The sequence below is a fragment of the Anomaloglossus baeobatrachus genome, chromosome 7 (assembly GCF_048569485.1).
Source record: "Anomaloglossus baeobatrachus isolate aAnoBae1 chromosome 7, aAnoBae1.hap1, whole genome shotgun sequence".
In the NCBI taxonomy this organism is placed as follows: domain Eukaryota; kingdom Metazoa; phylum Chordata; class Amphibia; order Anura; family Aromobatidae; genus Anomaloglossus; species Anomaloglossus baeobatrachus.
In genome coordinates this window covers 33,009,703-33,022,628 of record NC_134359.1, presented here as the reverse complement: position 1 = coordinate 33,022,628, position 12,926 = coordinate 33,009,703, and positions in this window count along the sequence as shown.

Genomic DNA, 12,926 nt, shown 5'->3' with positions numbered 1-12,926 from the left:
CGCACATGTGCTGTTCAAGTTGCTGCAGAAATTTCTGCAGGGACAGAACGCAACGTGGGCACATAGCCTAAAGGGTCTCAAAATTCTTCAAAATTAAATGCCGAATTTACCAACATTTGAGTGAAATAGCGTCTGTCCTCGAAATATAAAGCAGGAAAAAAATTTTACTTTCATTCAGACTAAAAAAAAAAAAAAAAAAAAAGTAGCAATTTACTGTAAATCCTCCCCATCCCCCCATTCCAACCACATCTGCCAGACACAGGCAATAAATCCCATAAAAACCAAAACAGTTCACAGTAGTTTATGTCACTTGCTGAAGGAGATCCTACTCCAGGATTCCCAGGAAAGTCACATTTAACCCATGCAGGGAAAATTCCTAAGAAACAAGCCACTGCCACCTACAGGCGAAACATCTAGCAACACTCTCCCTGTGCAACAAGTTAGTGGCAACAAGTGCAGCTCTCCCTGAAATCAGGGAAAAACACTTTTTTTTTCTTGAATTCTAAATATAATTTTTTATTTTTTTTAAATCATATATATAATTCTTTATATATTATAATATATATATATATATTTATGTATAAAAAATTCTTTATATACATATACATATATATATATATATATATATATATATATATATATATATATATATATATATATATATATACATATATACACACACACACATTATGAATATTTTTTTCAATAAGTTTTTCATTTTATGTGGCCTTTATGTGTCGCCTACTTCTCACCTGTGATTTCCTACTACTTTGCAGAAGTCTAAAATGAACCAAATATTCCAAATATTTTTATGCTTCATTTGTACACCCATCGACCAATACCGAAGTAGCACAGAATTTTCCACCACCAATGCGTTTTCTTGATATCATAAAAATAAATCATTACAAGAGTGCGCATATTCTATAATCAGCATCCATTTTGGCACTATTTAGCATCCTTTACAAACAAATCTCTTTTTTGTGTTAATAAGCTTTTCATATAAGCTTCTCTATAGTGAAAAAACACCAGCAAAAATGTGAAAAATCAAAATTGCTATTTTTTTGCAACAAACTAGAAATTATATTTTTATATATCTACATACATATATATATCTACATATATATATATATATATATATATATATATATATATATATATATATATATATATATATATATATATATATATATATATAGTTAGTGTGTGTGTGTGTGTGTGTGTGTGTGTGTATATATAATTTTATATGACAATAATAATAATAATATTAATAATAATAACAACATGGAAGAACCTAAGAGTGGATTCAGTGTTTTGTTGTTTGGGTTTTTTGTTTTAAGCTCAGCAGCATTTTGTTTTGTTTTGTATTAGCCAAAACAATGACTAATGACAAATATGAATCATTCTCTGATTCCAAAACCCAAAAAATTTGCATCAGTGATTCCAAGCTAAAGGCATATATGATTGGATACTGTTTAGAGTTGAGAGAGAAAAGAAACAAAAACAAAACCAAAAGCGCTGCTCCGCCTGTAGTGGGGGTCCCCACATTTTCCAGCTGTCCATAAAGTTCTACGATGGCATTTTTTAAACGTTCTAGTTTCTTGCCTAATTTCTTAATTTTTTTTCCAATTTCATATTGATTCAATGGTCTCCAAGCAGTAAAATTACAGCTCCTGGCACCCGGAGGGGGATGATAGAGAGAACTGTGGGGTTCATTTTAATATGGCACTGAGGGAACTAAGTTTAAAAAAAAAAAAAATAAACTTAAAAAAAGAATGACTTTGTAATTAATATAAATCTCGCCCCTCTCCCTTTAGAATCTAACTTATAGGGGACTTAAGAGTTTCAAAGAGTAAAAAAAATAAAATTAAAAAAATAAACATAATATTCCCCAGGCTGATAACTCAATAGACAAAAAGTTAACAATAGAACACCCGGCTCCCTAAAATAAAGAGTGAGCTTCGGGGTCCCCCTCACATAAGGCAATGTCAGTGTGGCCCATTAAGGGGGTCTGCATATCCCAGAGCCCCCCTGGCACTGGGGACGCGCTCCCACCTGCTCTATACGCGGCATTATCCGCCGGTGCACGGGGCATTGCTTCCTCCTCTCTGACCTCGCACAGTATAATGCACCTGACAGCCACAAGCGGCCGGAGCCCGCACCCGGGGGGACAGCGCCCCCCACACAGCACTCACCCGACATCAGCGCCTCCTGCTCCGGCACTGAGCGCTCAGCACCCCCGGGATCACCGCCTGCTCCAGCAGAGGGAGGGGCCAGGCGGGACACACCCACATATGGGCGTGGTTATGCGCATCCAGCTACAGAGAGCTGCGCTACAAGCTGAGATACAATAGATACACTGTCACCCAGGACTACAGAGCTCAGATACATTAGATACACTGTCACCCAGGACTACAGAGCTCAGATACATTAGATACACTGTCACCCAGGACTACAGAGCTCAGATACATTAGATACACTGTCACCCAGGACTACAGAGCTCAGATACATTAGATACACTGTCACCCAGGACTACAGAGCTCAGATACATTAGATACACTGTCACCCAGGACTACAGAGCTCAGATACATTAGATACACTGTCACTCAGGACTACAGAGCTCAGATACATTAGATACACTGTCACTCATGACTACAGAGCTCAGATACATTAGATACACTGTCACCCAGGACTACAGAGCTCAGATACATTAGATACACTGTCACTCAGGACTACAGAGCTCAGATACATTAGATACACTGTCACCCAGGACTACAGAGCTCAGATACATTAGATACACTGTCACCCAAGACTACAGAGCTCAGATACATTAGATACACTGTCACTCATGACTACAGAGCTCAGATACATTAGATACACTGACACTCAGGACTACAGAGCTCAGATACATTAGATACACTGACACTCAGGACTACAGAGCTTAGATACATTAGATACACTGTCACTCATGACTACAGAGCTCAGATACATTAGATACACTGACACTCAGGACTACAGAGCTCAGATACATTAGATACACTGTCACTCATGACTACAGAGCTCAGATACATTAGATACACTGACACTCAGGACTACAGAGCTTAGATACATTAGATACACTGTCACTCAGGACTACAGAGCTCAGATACATTAGATACACTGTCACTCAGGACTACAGAGCTCAGATACATTAGATACACTGTCCCCCAGGACTACAGAGCTCAGATACATTAGATACACTGTCACTCAGGACTACAGAGCTCAGATACATTAGATACACTGTCACCCAGGACTACAGAGCTCAGATACATTAGATACACTGACACTCAGGACTACAGAGCTTAGATACATTAGATACACTGTCACTCAGGACTACAGAGCTCAGATACATTAGATACACTGTCACTCATGACTACAGAGCTCAGATACATTAGATACACTGTCACCCAGGACTACAGAGCTCAGATACATTAGATACACTGTCACTCAGGACTACAGAGCTCAGATACATTAGATACACTGTCACTCATGACTACAGAGCTCAGATACATTAGATACACTGTCACTCAGGACTACAGAGCTCAGATACATTAGATACACTGTCACCCAGGACTACAGAGCTCAGATACATTAGATACACTGTCACTCAGGACTACAGAGCTCAGATACATCAGATACACTGTCACTCAGGACTACAGAGCTGAGATACATTAGATACACTGTCACTCAGGACTACAGAGCTCAGATACATTAGATACACTGTCACTCAGGACTACAGAGCTCAGATACATTAGATACACTGTCACCCAGGACTACAGAGCTCAGATACATTAGATACACTGTCACTCAGGACTACAGAGCTCAGATACATTAGATACACTGTCACTCATGACTACAGAGCTCAGATACATTAGATACACTGACACTCAGGACTACAGAGCTTAGATACATTAGATACACTGTCACTCAGGACTACAGAGCTCAGATACATTAGATACACTGTCACTCAGGACTACAGAGCTCAGATACATTAGATACACTGTCCCCCAGGACTACAGAGCTCAGATACATTAGATACACTGTCACTCAGGACTACAGAGCTCAGATACATTAGATACACTGTCACCCAGGACTACAGAGCTCAGATACATTAGATACACTGACACTCAGGACTACAGAGCTTAGATACATTAGATACACTGTCACTCAGGACTACAGAGCTCAGATACATTAGATACACTGTCACTCATGACTACAGAGCTCAGATACATTAGATACACTGTCACCCAGGACTACAGAGCTCAGATACATTAGATACACTGTCACTCAGGACTACAGAGCTCAGATACATTAGATACACTGTCACTCATGACTACAGAGCTCAGATACATTAGATACACTGACACTCAGGACTACAGAGCTTAGATACATTAGATACACTGTCACTCAGGACTACAGAGCTCAGATACATTAGATACACTGTCACTCAGGACTACAGAGCTCAGATACATTAGATACACTGTCACCCAGGACTACAGAGCTCTGATACATTAGATACACTGTCCCCCAGGACTACAGAGCTCAGATACATTAGATACACTGTCACTCAGGACTACAGAGCTCAGATACATTAGATACACTGTCACCCAGGACTACAGAGCTCTGATACATTAGATACACTGTCCCCCAGGACTACAGAGCTCAGATACATTAGATACACTGTCACTCAGGACTACAGAGCTCAGATACATTAGATACACTGTCACTCAGGACTACAGAGCTCAGATACATTAGATACACTGTCACTGAGGATTACAGAGCTCAGATACATCAGATACACTGTCACCCAGGACTACAGAGCTCTGATACATTAGATACACTGTCACTCAGGACTACAGAGCTTAGATACATTAGATACACTGTCACTCAGGACTACAGAGCTCAGATACATTAGATACACTGTCACTCAGGACTACAGAGCTCAGATACATTAGATACACTGTCACTCAGGACTACAGAGCTCAGATACATTAGATACACTGTCACTCAGGACTACAGAGCTCAGATACATTAGATACACTGTCACCCAGGACTACAGAGCTCAGATACATTAGATACACTGCCACTCAGGACTACAGAGCTCTGATACATTAGATACACTGTCATACAAGAACAGGCTTGTGAGATTAAACACATTGTAATGCAAAGAACAGTCTTGTACTTAGATATAGTTATGCTGTGATGCAGAAAGCACAGAGCGAGCACCCTGCTGGTTAGTGTGTGACGCCCTGGACCCCAGGGGTCACAGAATAACACCACATACACACACACCCCTCCCCTGGGTAGGTGACACCAGTCAAACAAAACCCTTGTTGCCTCCCTCCAGGGTCTGATGTCCACACCAGGTGGGGCGGAGCCAGGCGGTTGACCCCGCCCACCGAGGAGTTCACAGGCCTGGAGGCGGGAAAAAGTTAGTTGTAGTTGAAGTTGGAGGTTGAAGTGCAGAGGTGGAAGTGAGAGGAGGAGAGACTGTGTGTGTCTGGGTCGGAGCCCGGACACCATCAGCAAGGTCGGCAGACGGTGGTGGCCATCTGCAGGAGTTGGTGGAGGTCAGCGGAACCGTAGGACCGGGGTTGGGCGGTGGCCCGCTGGTACCGAACCGGGGAGCAGATTGAAGCCAAGCACCAAGGCAGGGTACTCAGACCACGACTAGGCTGGGAGCCGCCGTAAAGGTCAAATTCTCTGATTGCGGTCTGGACCTCAGGGGTTAATTCCCAACCAAGTGCCGTCAGAAGGCAACAGCCCAACCCATCCGGATAAGAGCCACCGCCAAGGGCCAGAGATCCAAGGGCCAACGCCTGCGGGCAAAACGAGCTCTCCCGACACGTACACACCAGGGAGCGGACTACCCGTGGGAAGCCATAGGAGTCAAACACACATACAGGTGCAGGAAACAACAGCCACCATCAACCCGTCCGGGGAGAGTGAAAACACCGCAGCCGACTGTGGGCCCCGTCCATCCAGCCGTTTGGTTTACCAGAGACTCTGTCCTTGTCTACCTGAGTGAGTACACCAGTGCCATCCGGCATCGCGCTGCACCACAAAGTTGCACCCGTTTTTACACTGCCTCCCCGCATCGGCACCTGCACCTACACCTCCTCCCTACTCCCTAACCGGGGCCCGGGTCCAACAGCCCCTACCCACGGAGGGGTCAACACCTCAGCTGCTCTCCGCCATCGCTCCTGGGATCCCCCGTCACCAGCAGCGGTGGTGCCCACCATCACCACAACCCGTGGGTGGCGTCACAACCGACATCCCACCACTAACCTCCCCCCTTTTCACTCGTGGGCGAGGAGGCGCTGCTCGAGCCCCCGGGTCCGGCCCCGTGCTCGAGCCACCGAGGAGCGGCAGCACCGGACCCGAGTGCCAGTGAGTCCCAGGCGAGCAGCGCTCCCGACCCCTCCGCCCGCAACAAGTGCAGGTATGATGGTGGTTGTAGTCCTTCAAGTTGTTAACCTGTGAACAGCCTGATGGATTTATCAGTATGTAGGGAACAGTTCTGTAAACTGAGGAAGCAGAAATCCCAGCCTGCAGACAGCATACACTGCAGTGGCTTCAACTCTCCGCCTGCTATCTCCATAGCCTTTATTGTGGATTTCATAGACAGTGGGTGAAATAAGTATTGAACACGTCACCAATTTTCTAAGTAAAAGGTGCTATGGACATTAATTTCTCACCCATCCAATCCACACAGGCAAAGAAATCATACCATAGATGTCCATAAATTAAGTTATGTGTATTAATGAGAAATGACACAGAGAAAAAGTATTGAACACATGAAGAAAGAGAGAGGCAAAAAGTCCTAGAAAGTCATGACACCAGCTGAAATCTCTCAGTAATTAGAAAGCAATCCTGCCACTTTGTGCAAAATAATATCAATTGGATCAACTGATGGCCTAGAAAAAGGTGTCTCATTACCAAGGGGCCACACAAGAAACTTCTCATGATGGGTAAAACCAGTGAGCGATCTCAAGACATTTTCAACCTTATTGTTATAAAACATACTGATGGCATTGGTTACAGAAGAATTTCTAAACTATTGAAGATCCCAATGAGCACTGCTGGTTCCATAATCCAGAAATGGAAAGCACATAATTTTACCATAAACTGGCCATGACCAGGTACTCACCACAAGATTTCAGACAGAAGAGTGAAAAGAATTATCAGAAGAGTTGTCCTAAAGCCAAGGACCATCTGTGAAGAGCTACACAAAGACCTGAAATCAGCAGGTAGAAATGTTTCACAAAAAACAATAAGTAATGCACTCCCCCTCTATGGCCTGTATGCACGTTGCTGTATGCACGCTCCTGTATGCACGCTCCTGTATGCACGCTCCTGTATGCACGGTCACCACACAAGACGCCATTGCTAAACAAAAAGAAGGTTCAAAAGCATTTAAAGTTTGCTGAACAGCATATAGAGAAGCCTGTAAAATAGGGTACTCTCTCACGAGCGTGAAAATCGGACGAGTGCAATGCGAGAAAATCTCGCATTGCAGTCTGACCAATGTTAGGCAATGAGGAAGAGCAGTTGGGCAGCTTTTATGGCATCCAGATTCTGGATGCGAGAAAAATGGCAGCATGCTGCGATTTTCTGCTACAGCCGTATCACTCGCACCCATTCAAGTGAATGGGTGTGAGAGATACATCAGACTGCCCTCGGATGTTATCCCAGTGCAGTGTGATATACGCACAGGCTGCCAATGGAGGAGATGGAGGGATTAACCCCTCCCTTTCCTCCGCAGCGCCCGTCCTCAGCTTCACAGCTGTGACCCGATCGCAAGATCCTGATCGCAGAGCCTGAGCCGGGGGTCATTAGCACGTCGCATCGGATGCCATACGCTCGTGAGTCCAGCCATACTATGAGACTATAGTCTGGTCAGATAAGACCAAAACTGAACTCTTTGGATGCCATAATACACACCATGTTTGGAGGCCAAAAGGCAGCACTGAATATTACCCCCAAAACATCAACAACAGTGAAGTATGGAGGTGGGAACATCATGGTGAGGGGCTTTTTTTCAGCATATGTCACTGGCAAACTTCATATGATTGTAGGAAGGATGAATGGACAATTGTATCGAGACACTCTTGATAATAATCTGCTGCCATCTACCAGGATGATGAAGATGAAACGAGGGTGGATATTTCAGCAAAACAATGATCCCAAACACACAGCCAAGGAAACTCTCAACTAGTTTCAGAGAAAGAAAATAAAGCCGCTGAAATGGCCGAGCCGATCACCAGAGCTGAATCCCATAGAAAATGTATGGAAGCAACTAAAGCCAAGAGTTCATAGAAGGAGCCGGGACCTGCAGGATGTGAAGAGTGTTTGTGTGAAAGATGGCCCAAAATCCCACCTGAGAAATGCAGACAACTAGTGTCTCCATAATGACTCTATATAATATATAGAAATAGATCCCTCTGTGTGTAATGACTCTATATAATATATAGGAATAGATCCCTCTGTGTGTAATGACTCTATATAATATATAGGAATAGATCCCTCTGTGTGTAATGACTCTATATAATATATAGGAATAGATCCCTCTGTGTGTAATGACTCTATATAATGTATAGGAATAGATCCCTCTGTGTGTAATGACTCTATATAATATATAGGAATAGATCCCTCTGTGTGTAATTACTCTATATAATATATAGGAATAGATCCCTCTATGTGTAATGACTCTATATAATATATAGGAATAGATCCCTCTGTGTGTAATGACTCTATATAATATATAGGAATAGATCCCTCTGTGTGTAATGACTCTATATAATATATAGGAATAGATCCCTCTGTGTGTAATGACTCTATATAATATATAGGAATACATCCCTCTGTGTGTAATGACTATATAATATATAGAAATAGATCCCTCTGTGTATAATGACTCTATATAATATATAGGAATAGATCCCTCTGTGTGTAATGACTCTATATAATATATAGGAATAGATCCCTCTGTGTGTAATTACTCTATATAGGAATAGATCCCTCTGTGTGTAATGACTCTATATAATATATAGGAATAGATCCCTCTGTGTGTAATGACTCTATATAATATATAGGAATAGATCCCTCTGTGTGTAATGACTCTATATAATACATAGGAATAGATCCCTCTGCGTGTAATGACTCTATATAGTATATAGGAATAGATCCCTCTGTGTGTAATGACTCTATATAATATATAGGAATAGATCCCTCTGTGTGTAATGACTCTATATAATATATAGGAATAGATTCCTCTGTGTGTAATGACTATATAATATATAGGAATAGATCCCTCTGCGTGAAATGACTATATAATATATAGGAATAGATCCCTCTGTGTATAATGACTCTATATAACATATAGGAATAGATCCCTCTGTGTATAATGACTCTATATAATATATAGGACTAGATCCCTCTGTGTATAATGACTCTGTATATGTGTTTCCATTTTTATTTTGAATTACTGAAATTAATTACATTTTTGATGATATTCTAATTGATACACTTGTAGCTCTGTAATAATGACAACTTTTAAATTCACCTAATTTAATGATTTGTGTGACTTCGGAATCATCCAGATGACAATGTATATTATAACTGTATATGAAATTCATGTAATCTCTTTATCTATCTCACTAGGCTTTCCCATAAAATATAAAGTGTCCGAGTCTCAGGAGCCGTGGACGAGCCACATAGATAAAACATTGTGCAGGAAACCCGAGCCACGGATGAGAGGTAACCAGAGATGGGCTGTAAGCAAAGCGATGACGTGAGGCCTACCTTCCAGAATTATAACGTCCTAGACAAAGCCACGGGGGCCCAAAGGCATCAGCTATGAGGTGACTACACGCCATATTCAAAGCCAAAACATAAGGTAAAAAAGTCTGGAGATCTGTGCCATCAGGAAATAAGGCACAAGGCAAATATTGTAATGTCTTACCGGTTTGTTGCAAAACTGAAAAAGAAAAATGAAGTTACACTCGCCCCATCCATCAAAGTGACATTTCAGAGATAAGACAAGTGGTTGATGGTGGATGATAACACTAATGTGAGTGGGCACGGGCCGGCATTCATCATGACCTTGTCAGTACAGAATCTGCTGCATAATGTCCAATATAAACATTGTATAAGACATATAAGACTCTGATGGCACACAATACAAAGAAAAAGCCCAAATATATATATATTAGATATGCACTAAATGGAGGACAGTATGGGCCCCCTACACATTCCATGTACAAATGGTTTTCTGTCCTCCCATTGTACATCCATAGACATTAGAATGGACTTGGTCCCTCTGCAGATATTTCTTCTGGAAAGGATTCCTACAAGATTTTGGAGGGGTTGTTGGAATTTTTGTCTCTTTATCCAGAAGAACCTTTGTGAGGTTAGTCAGTGATATTGGGGAGAGGCCTGCCTCATCATTTCCATTCTAGTTCAGATTTGGTCTCTGTGCATCTTTCACCAAAGTCCCCCAACCAGGTCTTGATGGATCTTGCTTTGTATACTGGTCACCAGTAAAGGGCCTTTCCCAAACTGTTCCCTCAATCTGAAAGCTACAATGTCCAATTGTCCACAATGTTTTGCTTTACACCCCTCCATATGACGCTCGGCATTGTGACTGGTGATGTACGGCTGCAGCTACTCGGATATGAAGCTCCTGGCGGGCTCAGTGTTTGTGCTAATGTTACCAGAGAAGATCTGGACTCTGCAGTTATGGAGTCAGCAGAGCGTTGGTGACTTTTCTGCCCTCTGCTCCTCAGCACTCAGCTCCCCGCTATGTTACATTACATGGTCTACCACTGTGGTTTCTAAATGCTTCTATTTTTCACAATTTATCAAGTTCAGTACCGGCTAGTCTGCCATCACATGCCCTATATAGCACATGAAGCTCATCCTCCACAGTCAGTGTGCCATTAAGTAACCAGGCTGATACAATGAGAAACTGTAAAACATTTAATCATAATGTACCCAAAGATAATACAGTATACTTGCTACCTCTAGTGTGAGAAGTGAGAATCTGGGGTCTGTATTAGTTGGAGTTTGGTTTGGGGTTTGTATTAGTTTAGGGACACTAGTTTGGGGCCAATATTATTGTAGGAGACCTGGTTTGGCGTCTGTATACGTTTAGGGAGTTAAGTCCGGGGTTGGTATTACTTTAGGTAGTCTGTTCATATAAAGGCACAATGACTGGATTAATGATGTTATTCCAGTAGTAGGGGCGGTCACTGTACCATTCACACAGTGTAGGGCCGTTCTGTACTGACTAGACACACCGGCCCACACTGTAACACCACCACCAAAGACTCATATGGTGACAGCAGTGGCTGATGCATAGCGCTCTCCTTGATGTCTCCAACATCGTTGGTGGCCATCGTTTCTGCTCAGGGTGAATCAAGTTTAATCAGTGACCAGAACTGAGGCCCACTAGTCCCTCATCCAGCGCCTGTTTCTGGTAGTGTGGTCAGGTACCCTTGCAGGTTGTCTAGCATGCAGACCACGCTGATGTAATGAGTGCCCCTTTCACCTCCCTTAAATGTGCTTGGCATTCATCATCCTGCTCCGAAGGGCATTTTTACAATGAAGCGGTCATCAGTGTAGGATGTGGCCAGAGGACGTCCACTTCTCTGCCTTTCTTTGACTCTTCCAGTCTCCCTGTATCTCTGTACAACCTGCTGGTGACACTCTATGACACTGTACGTTCAGTGGCCACTTCCATCTGAGAACATCCTACTTGAACCCTCGTAATGGCGCGGTCCGCTAATCAATTGTTAGGTGTCGTCTTGGTGTAATCATGTCAAAATGTGAACAACATGATGAGGAGGACTGTAAATACCAATTGTAAATTACTGAGCGATTCAAGGATTGTGAATTTTGACATTAAGCTCCTTGTTAGAGAACAGAAAGTTGTGCAAAAAGTCCTGAAACACTGAACAGCTGGACATGAGCATCCAAAATATCCAAAATATCGGACAAGGTCACATTAAGGTCAGCTATACAGGCATTGTAGGATCATCCTGAAATTTTACCTGAAAGCCAAATATCCCTAACTTTTTGTGAGTAGTCTACATTTATATGAGACTGTCAAGAGAGCTGCGGCCAGGCCGTGCATTGTGATCCGAGATCGGACCGATAACGTCACAGTTCTCTCTCTGCTGTAAGAGTTTAGTGACAGATGGTTGGTCTGAGTCTCACATTCCCCTGTGAGACTCTGCCGCTGCTATTGTAGCACCCAGAGATATGGGGTACTCAGTTCCAGGCAGAGTCTCTATTAGGAGTGTCACGGTGGTGGCGTTCCCGGTTCCGTGCCCTGGGCCCTTTTTGTAATGGGGGATATTTACAGGGGATTTGTGAATAAAGTTATTTGTGACGCCACTTGCAGTATTGCGGCTATATGTAGAGAGCCGCAGCTGCAGGCTTTGCTGGGGTGATGGAATGTGCAGCTCTGATGACTTGGGCCCTCCGCAAGTAGGTTATTACCCCAGCAGGTGTATGGTGCAGTGAGCGTTGGAAGGAGGAGTCCAGACAGGTATTCAATGCAACTGGTTTACTCACTGTTGTTGTTGACTGATTGCCCGAGGCCGGCTGGTTTCGCCTCCAGGTTCCCTTCATCCCAGTGCCAGTCTGGTTCTCTGGTACCTTCCTCCCCTGCACCTATCTCTGGTAAGTGGGTCTCCGTGGTATGGAACAACTGGGGGTCCCCGGTCTGTGGTTTGTCCACCTCTGTCCGCCTGACGGTAGCGTGAACCCTGTGGGGATGGAGTCTCTGGTCCTGTCTCTTGCTCTCCCATTGCTACTGAGTCTTTGGATTCTTTAGGGTCAGCAAGGTCCTTGATGGTCCACTCACTGTGCAGGTGTTAACAGGT